The sequence below is a fragment of the Falco naumanni genome, chromosome 10, assembly GCF_017639655.2.
Source record: "Falco naumanni isolate bFalNau1 chromosome 10, bFalNau1.pat, whole genome shotgun sequence".
Taxonomy (NCBI): Eukaryota; Metazoa; Chordata; class Aves; order Falconiformes; family Falconidae; genus Falco; species Falco naumanni.
In genome coordinates this window covers 25,007,660-25,023,130 of record NC_054063.1, presented here as the reverse complement: position 1 = coordinate 25,023,130, position 15,471 = coordinate 25,007,660, and positions in this window count along the sequence as shown.

The window sequence follows — 15,471 nt, the reverse complement described above, 5'->3', positions numbered from 1 at the left end:
TCCCTCCTCCCCCCCCTCCCCTTCCACTCCTCCCTCCCTCCCCCCACCCCACACACACACACTCCGTCGCCAACCGCGCACGCGCACGCCGCCAGCCTCACATCACCGGCCGGAGAGGGATTCCGCCCGCCGCTGATTGGCCGGCGGCCCTTTATAAAAGGCGGGGCAAATGGCTGCGAACGTTTAGTTGGGAGTCGGGCGGCAGCTGCGCGGCGGCGGCGCGGCGGCCGGGGGCGGCCGGGGGGCGGCGGGCTCGGCGCGGCAGGCCGCGGCTCTAGGGGCGGGCGGGGCCGGGCCCGGGCTGGCGGGGCGGCGGGGGCGGCCACGGCTCTTTGTCTGCCGCGGCCCAAAATGGCTGCATGTTTCCCTGCTGCTCCCTGCGTCCGGGTCTCCCCCGCCGGCGCGGGTCTGAAGGGCGCCCCACACCTGTGCCAGCTGCGTGTAACTGATCCACCGGCGGCGGGGCGGGGGGGGGGACGGGGGGACGCGGCCGGCCAGGCCCCACGCCCAGCCCTGGGCGGGGGCAGCGGGCGAGGAGGAGCAGCCGGCCCCCCGCGCCTCCCTCCGCCGCTGGCAGAGGCGGGCTGCCCCGCAGCGCTGCCCGCCCAGGCGGCCGCGGCCCCTCGGCTCGGTGCGGCAGCGGCCGGGCGGCGGGGGCGGGCGGCGGCGCCGTGTGCCAGGCGCGGTCTCCGCAGGCTCCCGCCGCGGCCTGAGCAGCCTGACTCAGCACGGCGGGCCGCCGAGGGGCCGGGGCCAGCCCCGGGAAGCGCGCCCGGGCGGGGCGGGCGGGGCGCTGGGCAGGCCGAGGGGAGCGGGGGAAGAGAGGGAGAGGCCCATTTCGAACGGGCCACTCGCAGCTCCGACTGGAGCCGTGAGGCGGGGGCCCCGCCGGCCGGGGACGGTCCCCGCCCGTGTAGCGGCGTGTGTTACACCCCCGCCGCCGCTTAACCCTTGGGGGGCAGAGCCGGACGGCGGGGCCGGGGGGCTGCCGAGCTCTGGGGGGGCTCGGCCTGCCGGGCGCCGGCCTTACAGTAGGGAGCTGCACTTTGACCCTGTTGTGCAACCATCGGAAAGGAAGTAAATAAAGTAAAACTCCAACCTGCCTTGTAAGAAACGCTCTCTGCTGCCAGGCACTGTTTCCCCCAGAAAACTGAACTATTGGGACAACATTAATTGAGAGAGAAATCGTAGCATGTGGTAAGTTTTAAGGCGTATCAAGCTTAAAATAGCACCTCTTATTTTAGGACTATAAAATAAGCTTTGCTCTTACGTACTGGGAATGGGTGGAATGAGAGGCTGGGACCGCGTTGCAGCAGGATCCACTCAGCACCTGCTGGTGCTCGGGGTTGCCCAGCCTGGTAGCCGGTGGCCAATTGTGAAGGTGGCGGCTTGGAAGAGCAAGAGCTACAAGTTAGCTATGAGAAGGGATTGCTTTAAATAGGTCAAAGTCTTCTCTACTTAGGGTTGCCCCAACATGGGTGTCAACGCTTCCTGCATTACGTATTTGTGGTGATCGTTTAACTTGCACTGTAACATGAATGAAGCTGCTCTGCGGGCTGGCTGCACTGCCAGTGATGGGAACCGGGCTGGAGTGCCATCCCGGCTCGTCCTGCCCCCAGATACGAGCTGGAGTACCATCCCAGCTCATCCTGCCCCCAGATACGAGCTGGAGTACCGTCCCAGCTCATCCTGCCCCCAGATACGTGCTGGAGTACCATCCCAGCTCGTCCTGCCCCCAGATACGAGCTGGAGTACTGTCCCCTGTCATCCTGGCCCTGGATACACAAATGTGTCTGAGGGAGAAGCTGTTTGCAAAAGCTCACAGGGGGAACAAAGGGAAGGGTGTTTGTTCTTAACATGTAGGCCTCAAAGAAGAAGGCAAGTAAATATCTTTAAATCAAAAATCTTAGAAATCCACAGTTTATGGTGATATTACCGTTCCAGTTTCTCATGTCCTCACGCCTGCTTTAACCTGAGGAGCAGTTACAGCACTGAGCCTTTCCTAAGGCTCTGATCACTTCACCAGGTGGCATCACTGGAAGGGACTGCCTAAGTCCTCTGAGAAGTTTTATATTAATCTTTTATTATTGTTCTCAGGTGTTTTGTACTCTGCAGCTTTTCTCAGTCACCATTCAAAATTCAAGGGAGAGAAAGAAAACACATTTTCCTTCTCTATGACTTCCATTTTATCAATTTTTGCCGAACTACAATGCTGCAAAGGAGCTGCAATTTTACAGACAGCGTTGCAGGTTGTGCCGCCTGTTTCTTACGAGGCAGGAGTGCAGCTTCAGGCGGGGTGGTCCCTGCCAGTTCACTACTGCCACAGTGGAGCACTTCGCTAGTTTTAGCTATGGTGAAATTCTATAAGCAACATACCAAAGAACTATCCAGAATAGAAGTCTGGTCGCATTCCCTATCCAGTGGAAGAGTTAATCTACATCAGCTGCTCAAATGATTTATTAAGGGTAAAAAAGCTAGACTTGAGCTAAAACAGCCCGATGGCGCAGAGCGGCTGCCAGTCTGTCTTTTGTGGCATCTACCCAGGAGTACAGCCCAGTGCTGGGCCACAGCGCCCAAGGAGCGATGGAGGGAGAGTGGGTGACAGGGAAGACGGATGAAATTATCAAGTGGCAGCAGTAGTCAGCATGAAGGGTCAGGGCAGCTTATATTCTTCTCCTGCTCCCATTCTAGGACAGCTTGAATGTAGTTTACAGTTGCATACAAAACCAGAAATAAAAACCTAGAAATCTTCATGTCCTTGTTCTAACACTCTCTTTAGTGTACCATATGGCATATCTACCATACTAGGTAAACAACTTTACAAAATTACAAGAGCAACTGAGATTCGATACAACTTATGCATTATAAGTGTGTAGCATTCATTACTGAATAATTTATCTTTTCATACTCTCTGCCTCTTGTTTGACACTGGAAGTAACTTTCTAGACTGGAATCTTCAGGACTGGGATTCCAGCTCCTCTGTAGCCCGTACTGCGCACCTTCTGTTTTAAATGGTATGGAAGAGCAACTTGCATAAGAATTCAAGTAATGGATTACTGGTAATTATCAGTGTTGGTGTAGTAGTCATCAGACTCTATATACAGTGAATGCTATCTATTTCACCCATCAGCAATTACACCAAAAGATCTTGAATGTTACAGGCACGTATGGATTCTCTCTAGTGTCAAAGAGTAGAAGGTAGCAGGAGCTATACAGGAAAAATCACAGAATGGTTTAGGTTGGAAAAGACCTTTAAGGTCATCGAGCCCAACCGTTAACCCGGTGCTGCCAAGCCCACCACTAACCCACGTCCCTGAGCGCCACATCTACGTGTCCTTTAACCCCCCCAGGGCTGGTGACTCCACCACGTCCCTGGGCAGCCTGTCCCAGTGCTGGGCCACCCTCTGGGGAAGGAATTTTCCCTAATAGCCAACCTAAACCTCCCCTGGCGCAACTGGAGGCCGTTTGCTCTTGTCCTGCCGCTTGTTACCTGGGAGAAGAGACTGACCCCACCTTGCTACAGCCTCCTATGAGGTAGTTGTGCAGCGTGAGGTGGTGTTCCCTCAGCCTCCTTTTCTCCAGGCTAAACACCCCAGTTGCCTCAGCTGCCCCTCATAAGACTCATGCTCCAGCCCCTTCACCAGCTTTGCTGCTCTTCATGGGACCGTCAGTTCCTTTACGCTGCTCGTTTTAGTATACTATTATTTAAAATACTTATTTTTTTTCCCTATTGCACAGAGCCTGTATCTCAAGATGCAAGTGGTAATGCAATTGTCTTTCTGTTTGTTTTCTAAAAATGTAGTTAACCCAGAATTCATTACAGGAACATCTGACAGAGGTGACGGCAGGATGGATTATGGTGATAAGGGACATACCAGAGAAGCCTACAGATGGTTTGTGAGGAGAGTTGCTTTTGGGTGTCTGTATGTAGCTCCTACAAGTTTTAACTGACCAGTCAGAATACTAAAGTCCCATCAATAAATAGATGAAAAACTGATAGTGATGGTTTTGACTGGTAATTTTTTGCTCTCCTTTCCTGCCCCTTTCTCTGTTCCTTACCCAGCGACTGATCATTTAAAATGCTGAAAGTTAGGGTTTAGCCAGTAACACCTTGATTCCACAAATTCGGTCAAACAAGATGACAGGATCCACTCAAATTTTGGTTTTATTCCGAAAGCTTCACTGTCCTTATAGCCAGTATCCCACTTGACCTTTCTGCCTTGTACCCCATTTCCAATTTTTCTTTTTTGAGGAGTTCAAGAGCTCAATGGACAATTTGGTAAGTACAGAGTGTCAGGAGGAGATAAAGGAGTGGAGCCCTGACTGAAGATGATGCAGTCCTATGCAGAAGCTCCCAGCTGGTAAAATTTGAAAGCCTGTGTGCTGATTCTTCTGCAAATGGCTGTCAGTCTGTGCTAACAAGTGTTCAGTGAAAACAGCAAGGCTTCATATGCATCTGGAATACAAAGGTTTGACAATCTGTAGAGAAAATATTCCTGTTTTAAGTATTTTGCTTTGATTTTAGTGGTAAATGCAGCCTTAGTACAGACATGCACATGGAGATAAATAAAACTTCAATGTCTCTTTGCAGGCTATGGACTTTACTGTCTTCTTGTTGGACTTGGAAATTACTGTTAAAGTCTTAGTCTTAAAATCATCCCATGTATTTCAGCTGTCCTTAGGTGAATCCCTGAAGAAGTCTAATTCTCCTAATAGTCAAGGATTAATATTCAAAATTAAGTATGTTATGCTCCAGGAAAACGTCTTAATCCTTGCACTGTAAAATAAAAAGAGATGAACAGTAGATTTGGAAAGCAACTGTACAGTCCCTTTTTATTTTAGGATAATCATACCTACCTAAACTCCTATTTCCACTTGAGGACAGGCTATTTCTGCTAGCTACAGAAGCACCAGCCCTTTGACTGCAATTCAGTGTTCCAGACAGAACACCTAGCACAGTGCTGCTATGGAGGAGGTATGGCAAAACTACCCGCTTATTTAAGTGTTTACAGCTGCATAACAGTTACTGGAAGTCCAGAAGAGGAGCAGAGAAACAAACAACTCTTCTTTTCATAAAATATATTTAATTATAGTGAGATACGATTGAAGAAATATATTACGTGACAACTTGAGGGATATCCTCTTTTTAAAAACAAGCTACTTAACAATACCTAGGTATTAATTGGGAAATACATAGAAAATATCTGTTAGAGAGAGACTACGTATGAGCTTGCTTTCCAAAAAGAAAAGTTAGCTGAGCACACAACTGCCTTGGCAATCTTCTCTAGTTTTTATGAGACAGTTAGAAGACTCCGTCACTAACACATACTACATGCAATTTGCATGGGAATTATTTAAGTATGGCTGTACTGAGGCACACCAAAGTCCACACAAATTAACATCCTGTGCCCAAAAGAAGAGGCCCAGAGAATATACTGTGGGATAAAGGTTTATTCTTTAAAGGCCTTCAAGGCTTTACAGTATAAAAGAGCTGTGGAATATTGTTTCTACTTCCCAACTGCTCTTAATCTAATTTATCGGGCTACTTACTGCCTGCCAAGATAGGAAGTATCAATATCCAGACTCATCTGTAAGGGAAGAGCTAGGGAACTTTACTACAAAAAAAAGAGCACTTGTATAAGGAGATGGAAGTTTCCAAATACACATCCCAGCAGCTAGCAGATGTTTTTTTTAAGTAAATCTTCTGAATGGAGATTACTAGCAAATGGCCAGATTTCTGTCTGTGGAAGAGACAAGAAGCAGGCCTGTCATCAAAGATTTGTGTTTTATCTGTTCTGAAAATTTTCTTGTGCAAGTCTACATGATTCACAGGAAAAAATATTATTAAAAGATTGGTGGTCCTTCTGGTCACTACAACTAGCTTCAATAATTTCACATATTTTGAATTTAGCAAATTATTAGAACTGACTGGGCAAAATGAAAATGCTTTCATCTCTAAGCAAATTAAAGTAACTTTTGGAAAATTGAATCACTATTTCCAAGTGATACTCTGACAGAATATGTCAAGGAAATGTGCCTACTGATGGGTCTCATTACTAGAAATCCAATTTGCACATTTTACAGTCAGGATTTGTTAGAATATGTTTGAAGTATTTATTTTTAGTGAGAGGTGACTTGGGCAGTTTTTGCTTCAATTGTTCTGGGATTCTTTGTGAGCAAAGTATTACCTTGCCAGGGATGTTTTACCAACAATATGCCCTCAGACAACCTAAGCAGTATACTAATACAACAGATACTCCAGTTCTGGACTCTTTTGTGCCCTCTTGATTCAGAGCTGTACTAGTTCTTCCCTGAGCCTTCCAGCATCATTCAATATCTAACATTCTCTCCACCAGTCCTCAGTGTTTACTTTTTGAGCAGCGCATATCACTGGTCCTCTTGGTCCTCTTCCTCCTTTACTCTCGAGATTCCAATTCTCCACCTCTCAGCAATTTTGAAAAATAACGGATAAATCAGCCCGGTGCCTCCAGACACAAGCTTGGTAGCTGCCATGGTCAGAAAGTTGCTTACAGCTCTGTCCAGCTTCATACATGACATACAGTACTGGTCGCTCAGGTCACTTTGAAGAGGTATAGTTAGGAAGGCTTCACTTGAGATGTAAAGGCCACAGAAAATTTCCTTGTCTATGTCAAGATACTAACTGGTCAAGTTACTAACTTGTCACTGATGATGCTGTATGTGCTAATAATGTGCACTGCTTCCTCCTCTCCCTAATAATCTTCTGCATATCAGATGAAGCCAAGAGACAGAGAAGATGGGAACCTACATGGTGTGATGCTATTGCACTCCCTGTTATGTGCACTGAGAGCAGAGCAGCATGCGCTGTTAACACTGGAACTCCTTACAGAACTGAAGACTGCTTGATTTTTTTCCAGTCAATACCATGATACACCATTCTTAGATCATTGCTTTTTTGATCCAACAAAAAGAGTTTTTACTGGACACTTGTTTAACAATTGACCAGTTATGGCAATCAGTGTTATCCTCTTTCTTTATACGCTTCCCTCCACTCGCTCACCTTTAAAACCACATAAAAAGAAAGAAATGAAAGAGCTAAAGATAAATCTTCACGCTCTTTGTTCTTGATCAGTGCCAAGAACAGGTACAGTTAATGCCACATCAGTCACGAAACAGCAGTTGCTGTAGTTGAAAACATTTGTCCTATGGAATTTGATAGGCATGTTTTTTATCACAACGCCTAGAGGTTGTAAGTTATGGGAACAGAGCTGGACACATTTTTTGTCCTTATGCCCCTGTCTAAATCATTCAAAAGCCCTATGGCACCCTTCTTTTAAAACAGAGGAGTTACGTAAAAAGAGGATTTTGCGTGTGTGTCTGCATATATACTTTTTAGCTCAACAATAAGAAATGTCAAATGAAACTAACTGGCTGAAAAGTTGCTAAAACTTTCAGCGCACATACAATACGCAGGTCAAAATCCAGATTCTTGTAGACTTGAACTGGAAGAATAATCACATGTGTAAGCATTTCTGAAAGTCATCTTCAGATGACAAAAATGGCTAAATCATTTTCCCTACTCCATTTCTAGTTCATAGTCTGCCAAATGCTCTTACAAGTCTTAGGAGACAATAGGATTCCTCAGAGCAACCTGACTGATCTTGGTGACATTATAAAAACAGAAACAAAACACACTGAACTGGAAAGCCAGTGCAGACAGAAGAGGTATGGAAACATCATCATTTAAAGAAAAAAAAAATGAAATCTAGTAAAGGAGGTTTGTTTTGGTTGCAATGAATTGAGATTGTATCTAAACGTTTTGTGGATTTGGAATGCAAAAAGTATGTAAGCGAGATTTTGCCAAGTTATTTTTTTAATGACTTCTCTGTAATAACTGGTTAAAATAAATCATGCTGTAGCTTCTTCGTTGAGCTGCTGCAGACTTAATGAAAACACAGCATGAAAGGCTATTATACAAGGGTGTTTTTTTAATTCTCCAGCAGTCTAAAATAGTAGAATATGATTTCAGACTATAGGTTACTTTCTTACACTACCTATAATATATTCTCACTATCAGAGACAGAGTTCAAGGACTTGCCCTATTCCTTTTAGTGAGCTTTTGCTCGTTTTTGAAACTCCAAACAAATCAAGTAACTCAGATATGGAATATGTTCCCACAGTTGACAGAGGAAACTAGTACATGTTTTGAAGAAAGTCAGACAAATATTTTATCTCTCAAAATAGAAGATGGGGAAAACTTCTAACCCAAAGGAAATGACACACCCAGATGAAGGGCCAAGTTTTTTATGTTAAGTTGTTCCTTGTTGTCACTTTGGTCTGTATGGTGTTACTTGCAATACTCTTCCATTACCACAAAAGCGAAACAAGGTTGCTGTCACTCTTACTTAATTTTCTAGGTAAGACCATAAACCCATCAATCTGTGTAAAGTAACCATTTATCAACGACCAGACAAAATGGCAGGCAACAAATACCACGTCTTATTTAGGAAAGATGATTAGTTAGGGAAGCAATAGACAATGTGTATGTTTTTGTGTAAGAAAGTCAAATTGTTTTTATGAAACTATAAAACTTGTTGGTCTGAATTATTTTCAGCAGACCAAAAGAGGGAGCTACTTTTGCTGCTCTCTACAGTTTAGTGGGCCAATAAGTTTACTCACTCATTACTATTACTTGACATGAAGCCATCTAAGTAAAATTGTACAGCTTGGCAGCTTGAAGCCATCCCTGCTACACCTTCATCCCCAGCAAGAACCCATCAAACTTAACATCCTTGCAATTTTAAAAGCTATGTGAAGTTGCATATAGGTACATGTGCTGGTATGATTACACAACATGCTGGTTCTTACCCCTGTACTACTACCAGCATTTCCACTGACTTATAAAAAAAAAAAAGTCTGTGCAGGGCCATGTTGCCCCCTTCCTAAAGTCCTCCTGTCATTAAAAGAGACTGACAGAAAACAGAACCCTTAAACCTTCACTTGCAGTTCATTGTTCTAAATTAAAACTTTTTAATTCAGAAGGATCATCTCTCCAACAGGAGCCACACCACCGTCTTTTATATCTAGGTGGAGTAGTGAGCCACCTGCATCACACACCTGCATTCACCCTCAACTCTACTTGGGGTTCTTTCTGCTTCATCAACAATTGAGATTCTTCAGACCAGCTTTTGCTCCCAGCTATACTTGCACAAACCTTTTGCCTTCAAAACATCTTACTAACAACTGCACATCCCAGATAGCCTTTAGAAGTTTGTCACAGGTGATGTCATGGGCCGAGTAAATGCTGAGGATGCTGCTGAGTAAAATGCAGAGTCCAAGATGAAGCTGTGAGGTGGACTGGAAAAAAATTTGAGCATATTAATATGAATTAAGGAAAAAATTGAAGTGCCAAATGTCAAATGTTATTATTAGGGTTACTTTACAGAAGAAAAATGTGGTTTAAAAGTGCACTAACTAATAAAACCCTTGTCACACATAAAATATTAGAGAAAGGAGGTATGAATTACAAATAATGCAAAGGCTTTGGAACAGTAGATGTCAGAATTTTCAGGTGTGTGTGGAATGTGTGTACACAAATACTACAACAGTAAGGAGAAGCGTGAGTTAGAACTGGTGAGCCAGAGAGGCACTGCCGTCTTATGTGAAGATTGATTTATAGTTTAGCTCCTAAAATGTGAAGGGGATTAAATGCCAGTTTATTGTCATACAAAACTAAATTACTTTCTGAAATGGCACTAAAATCCTATCACTATGAATTACCTTACCGTTCTTAGTATCTTTAACCTAAACTTGAATTAAAACTTACAAACTTTAAATTCCAAAGCCTGTTTAGTCTTATTTTTAAAAGTAAAATAACAAACATAAATGCAGAACACCCTAACAGATAAAACAATGTCCAATAATTCACATCCTCAAAGACATTTCTGAAGCATGCCTTTTAAAACAAGTCCAAGAACAAATCAAGCTATGAAACTGCAGCAGATGTTATGCAGGGAAAGAACAGCATACTGCCAAGCCTAGGTAAAATGACAAGTTAACCTGGCTGAACAGAAAGAAGCAGAATCTACTAGTTGTTTGTAAAACAGGTAAGGAGAGAGAGATTCATTTCTTTGGCTCAAGAACAGAGTCCACTGTAGAGAATTAATACAAATGAGGTCTCTGAACTGAAATATCTCATAAAGGAGCTCTTTCCTCTATGTTCTCAGCCCAGTGATTTATGTTGACCTATGATTTGATTTGCACTAGCAAGAGCTGGGCAGAAGGGTCTTGGTTCAACCTCATTCAAGCCTCAGTGCCAATGAAATAGTGTGCACTACTGATAGCCAGAATGTGTTCAGTAATTTGTAGAGAGAAAGAAGTAGGGGGAAAAGGAGGAGCTCTTAAAGAAACACTGCTATCGAGCCTTCCGGAATTTTAGCCAAACCCAATTAGTAAAGATAGATTTCTGTACAGGGAATGGCGAGGTTTGCTAGCGTGCAACATCCAGGCATCTGAAATATGCAGTGAATACAACTGGCACTCTCCAAAACATATGACTTTGTTCTGAAAAGACTGTCCGCAGAGCGATGTATCAGGCTGTACTCCCATCTGCTCCTCAGCCTCTCTGCTGAGACTACTGTCAAGTGTACCAAGTAGGTCAGTTGCGATAGTCCTGTTGTAACTTGGACTTTCTTCAGCCTAGAAGTGGGTTTAGGTCATTGGTTATCACTGCAGCTCTTGAACCTCTTGGAAAGCTGGGCATGGAGCTAAATACACTGATTCTTATTCTCCTAGTTAATGCATAAACCTGAAACCCTACAAAATCTTTATAAGCAGAGTAATCCTCTGCAGCTTTTCATCCCTCAAAGACAATTTTTTGCCTCCTTTCTCCATTGATTGTCTCCTATTCGCCGTTCAGTGTGCTCTTCACTCCACCTTTTGCTCACTTCATGCCTAAAGAAATACTATGAAATCCCACTCTCATCCCATCCCCTCACATCAGTGCGTCTGTGAGCAGGACACACAGAGGCTTGCAGTTCACTTCAGTGCAACGCTACCCAAGAAAAAGCAGCCTATGCAGCAAAACTCAAAAAAACACCAGGCAGAGATTTTTCCTAACGGAACTTTGTATTTTAGGCTATGTTCAGTGCTCCCCACTGTCCTAGATAGACAACTATCTCTCTTTATGCTCTAATTATTTCTAAACTTAGGTCTGAATTCTCTTACTCATTTGAATGGGAGAGAGACGCCTAAACACCTTTTTTAGAATCTAGGTCTGGCTTGTGAGACTTCATCCTTCAATTTTTGTGACCAAACCGCAAACTTCAGCTTCGTCAATCTTTTTTTTATCACATGCATTATCCATTTACCTGTCTTCATAAAAGGATCTCTTAAAATGATCTCCAGCTTCCACACCCATGAATAAATCACCACTTAGTTAGCCGGGATAACTTCATCTTGCCATTTGTGATTCAGAAAGCCTCAGTATAAAAGGTATTTGCATTTGCTAACTGCTCCATCCCCTCATGCTTCAACGATGGAATGAATCACAACAGCAGACAGGATTTGGGGTTGTGTTCTTGGTCTTACGTATCGTACTAAGTGTGGCTCTTTAGTCTCATTTTCACAGCTTGTAAAGTAGACACTGTAGTGTAGTGATGTGAGTATGAAAGAAGTCTGGAATAACAGTTTGTATTCTTTCTAATAAAAGATGTTATGCATGTCCAAGATGTTTCAGTTTTATAAAAATAAGCAAATGTATGTTCCCTCCTTACTCTGTTGCATCAAAAGTGTCCCAACGACTTCTAACCTCTATAAATTCAGGTATCCAAACACAACTTTTCTAAGTAGGCCTTGTAGATTCATGAAGTACAAACAGCAAAGACTGGGGAGGTCAGAACAGCACTGTTGGCTTATTTAAGTGGATATATTGAACCTACCTAAAAAACTGAAGAGTTTAGAAGTAAGACTGGTCATTTGAACCCCCATATGGTAATTTGAATCTTCCACATGGAAGTGCTACGCAAACAGAAAAATTCTCCAGTATTTTTTTTTGTAATTTTATCATTGGATTTTCACAAATACAAAAAGAAATTCTCATTTTGTATTATAGAAAAGAACTATCTTTCACTATAGAAAATGATTGATTTAGCAGGGAAAAGAGTAAAGTGACTACAGTATAAAAATTGGTATTGAATGATACATGGGACAAGAAGATAAAAAATACTATTTTAATGTGAGTGTTTTTATAATAAAGCCGGTTAAAAAAGTATACATTACAAGCCTGTTAAATCTAGTAGGTAACTCAAAGTGCTTCTTTTTGAATCTCTATAGGTAAAGCTTAATCTCAGATAATGACACCATAACTTATAAAGACTATGTATCTGTATGAAATAAGAAGATTGCTTTCAGCCAAACCCACATGAACACTTCCTCCTCTTATATTTGTATTTCATATAGTTACAGCATTGAAATAAATAGCAATGTCCAAACTGTGGTCTTGCTTTGACACTCACAAAATTTGTGGGTCTGTGTAAGAAGCTGAAGCTCTCTGCCATCGCATCCTTATTGGTAAAATATATTTTGTCTTGACTGTGCAACGCACTTGAATTGGTGAGAAATGCAATGGAATAATGCAGATTTATGCTAGTTCCACTAAGTACACAGTCGAGGCACTAATTAAATAAGCGAATCCCACAAAAACCTAAACCTATGACATTTTATAAAATATTTCGTTTAAATCCAGGAGTTAAACTGACTTTAAATTTGATATATGGGGGTGGAATGAAAGACATCAAGATTGAAATGTCTGAGGCACAGATTCAAAACTGAGAAAAAGAAAAAGGGAGAGAGGACAGAACAGTATTACAGGTATTACAACCTGTGTATTTATTTCTGGAATAAAAAAGAAAACAATACATATTGTTTTGATGGAGTTTTTTTCAGAAGAGATCCCTCTTTTCCTGAGATACAAGACAGACTCATGTAATGAAGGATGATTTTCTACATACACCATTGTAGTTCTTTCTCTTAGACTGTGGGAAATGGAGAAACTAATTGTATGAAACACAGATTATCTAAATAGAACTTACCAAGTTTTTTATTTTTTCCTACTTACTAATGTTTCTATCTTTTCCTTATTCCATTCTCCTTCCCTCTATCTTCCCTTTATTCTAGCTTCCTTCAGTTGACTTTACATGGTATTTTTTCTTTATTCTACTTCTGCTTGTCTTTATTTAGAACAAAAACACTTACATAGATGGATTATTTCCCCCCCCCCCCTTTCTCATCTTTGCATCTTTTCAGTTTCTCCATCTTTTTCTAGTCTCTCCTTCATTGCTGGGCTTTTTTCTACCACCCATTCCTTGCATCACTACAGAGTTGTATTCTATCCTTGGTGAACTTACTCTCCTTCCCTGCAGCTACCACCTTTCCCTTTGAGGCTACTGCTATGTTTTTAACTTTTCTTCCTCTAGGGCTTACATGTTTCTCCCTTCCTTTGTACCATTTGCTTTGTCTGCCACACCCAAATTCAAATCTCTTTTCCACTTTCACCTCCTCCATTTTCCATGCTAATCTCTCTTCTCTTCTTTGCCACCAACTGCAAACATATCCCACTGTTCCACAGATGCAAGAGGTGATGTTCAGCAGCCAGTGCCTGGCTGCACGTCACAGGTTGCTCTTTAACTGCTATGAAATGTCACTAGCTGTATCGGTGGTGACCATCCCAAATGCCACAAGCTGCATTCCAACTGTCACTGGAGTCTCCTTAGTTCTGGCAACATAGGTCTTCCTGTAAATGGACCAGCCATGTAGTTACATACTCTGACTGTTCCCTACCCCCAGTGTCCAAAGACCACAGTTACCGGTGGTCCAAAATGCAGTTCTGTGAAAACTCTGTCTGCTGCTATCACGAGGTGCCACTCCGTTAAGTTTCTTCCTAGTACCATGATGAACTGCAATTGGCTTCTTTATATGAAGCCAAATATTCCCTCTTCCTATGAAGGATGCCAGGATCGCACCCTTTCCATGAATTTACACAGTGAAAGATGCTTTTTCATTCCCCCTTTCAACACTTAATGGATGAAGAACTGTATTTTTTAGCAGAATAAATAACACTAACAGGGCATTTAAAATGTCAGGTGCCATATTTCTTCTTGCTGAACACTTGTTATCTCTGACTGTTGTCAAACAAAAGATACTGAGGAAATTCATTACAATAAGAGTATCTTCCAGAAGCAGGTCAATTTATGGCCATGATGTTTATAACTAAAATCTGATATGTTTGCATATCTCTTCTTACCAGTGTATAGTTCATGCCACTTTTGTGTATTCTTTTTCCATATTGCTTTAATTAGTCTGTATCGGTGCGTGTGATTGTCCCTTTCTCCTTCCTGATATTTAAAAAAATAATTGAAAGGATAAAGTAATCATAATACCTTTTGCTAAATACAGAACAAAATACAGGAACTAGAGGTGCTTATGAATCAGTGACATTTTGGCATGCGTAAAGAAAAAAACCTGAGTTGAACCGAAAAACCTGGAGGCCCATTTAGTATTTCTAAGAAACATCTTAAGAGTGTAAATAAGGAACATTGGGTTATTGTGGAGTTGGAGAATATAAACCAAAAGAGGGAGTATTGCTTCTCTACCTTTGGTTGCATTGCCTATACTGACATCATTTTTTCCCATTCAAAATAATTATCTCTGACTGCCCCAAATGGAGCATTTTATTATTATTATTTCTCAGTATTTTATCTTCACTTGAACTTTTCCACATTCTTAAACTAGACAGTCCTCGTACAGGGGAGCTAGATGAGTTTTTTTGTCAGGGAAGTTTCTAACTAGTAATTTGTCCACTAAAGGGCACTGTTTACTGCAGTAAAAAAGGAATCTTTTCTTGCTCTGTATAGGTTATAATTAAGGCAGAGCCTAAAAAGCTAAAAAAAAATTGACTTTAAGAGCTGACTTTCTTATTGAAAAATACTGTTTGCTCAATTAATATATACAAAATAATGTATATTTTTTAGCAACTCTCTCCATGCTAGAACGATGGAAGTCTAATGGGAGAAAGACTGCACATGTAAGTCCTTAAGAGAGACTGAGAAGGAAGGAGCCTTCCCTGTTCAGGGAGGGAGATCTGCTCTCCAGGCCGTATAAACAGCATGAAGGGTAGCACCATAAAATACGTAAGGTCACAGAGCAGACAGCTTGGGGCATTTGGATCTCTGAGCCACCGTGTGCAAGGAAGCAGGTTGTCGTGACATGAGGATAAACCTGTGGACTGCATAGTACTGCATGGCTGTTTTATCGCTGATATAAGACATGTAACCAAGGCACGGGCACACACAGCTCCAGCAGACCTCTCTACACTCAGACAATGGCTCCTGCTGTACTGTCTCCAGCTGCGGATTTTGAATCTTATTCATTTGCGTCACACAAATTAGCGAGATTTGCACACTCTGACCTGCTGCCCCAAATGTAACTGCCCTG